We start from the raw sequence: 1,416 nt of genomic DNA on the forward strand, positions 1-1,416 counted from the left end.
TAATAGTATTGTATGTCAAAAAGTCATAAAAAAGTCATAGTATTGTATGTTGAAAAGTCATAAAAAAGTCAAAGTATACCATGTCAAAAATTAATGAAAAAGTAATACAATAGTGTGTTGAAAAAAATCATTGAAAGATCGTAGTATAGTTTGTTAAAAAAAAGTCATAAATAGGTCACAGCTTTGTATAAGGAAAAAAGTTATAAAACGTCATAATATTGTATGTCAAAAATCATAGTTTATAGTATGTCCAAAAATCATAGAATATACTATGTTAAAAGAAGTCATAAAAATGTCATAGTATAGTGTGATGAAAAGTCATGAAAAAAGTCATAGTATTGTATGTTGAAAAGTCATAAAAAAGTCAAAGTATATTATGTCAAAAATTAATAAAAAGGTCATAGAATAGTGTGTTGTCAAAATCATTGAAAGATCTTAGTATAGTATGTTAAAAAAAAGTCATAAATAAGTCACAGTATTGTATATTGAAAAAAGTTACAAAATGTTATAATATTGTATGTCAAAAAATCATAGTTTATAGTATGTCCAAAAATCATAGAATATACTATGTTAAAAAAAGTCATAAAAATGTCATAGTATAGTGTGTTGAAAAAATTATAGTATAGTGTGATGAAAAGTCATTAAAAAAGTCATAGTATTGTATGATGAAAAGTCATAAAAAAGTCATAGTATTGTATGTTGAAAAGTCTTAAAAAAGTCATAGTATTGTATGTTGAAAAGTCATAAAAAAGTCATAGTATTGTATGTTGAAAAGTCATACAAAAGTCAAAGTATATTATGTCAGCAATTAATAAAAAGGTCATAGAATAGTGTGTTGAAAAAAATCATTGAAAGATCGTAGTATAGTATGTTAAAAAAAGTCATAATTAAGTCACAGTATTGTATGTTGAAAAAAGTTATAAAATGTTATAATATTGTATTTAAAAAAAACATAGTTTATAGTATGTCCAAAAATCATAGAATATACTATGTTAAAAGAAGTCATACAAATTTCATAGTATAGTGTGATGAAAAGTCATTAAAAAAGTAATAGTATTGTATGATGAAAAGTCATGAAAAAGTCATAGTATTGTATGTTGAAAAGTCATAAAAAAGTCATAGTATTGTATGTTGAAACGTCATAAAAAAGTCATAGTATTGTATGTTGAAAAGTCATAAAAAAGTCAAAGTATATAATGTCGAAAAGTCATAAAAAAGTCATAGTATTGTATGTTGAAAAGTCATAAAAAAGTAAAAGTATATTATGTCAAAAATGTATAAAAGGTCATAGAATAGTGTGTTGAAAAAAATCATTGAAAGATCGTAGTATAGTATGTTAAAAAAGTCATAAATAAGTCACAGTATTGTATATTGAAAAAAGTTATAAAATGTCATAATATTGTATGTCAAAAAATC

Source organism: Etheostoma cragini, chromosome 18 (assembly GCF_013103735.1).
Source record: "Etheostoma cragini isolate CJK2018 chromosome 18, CSU_Ecrag_1.0, whole genome shotgun sequence".
NCBI classification, from domain to species: domain Eukaryota; kingdom Metazoa; phylum Chordata; class Actinopteri; order Perciformes; family Percidae; genus Etheostoma; species Etheostoma cragini.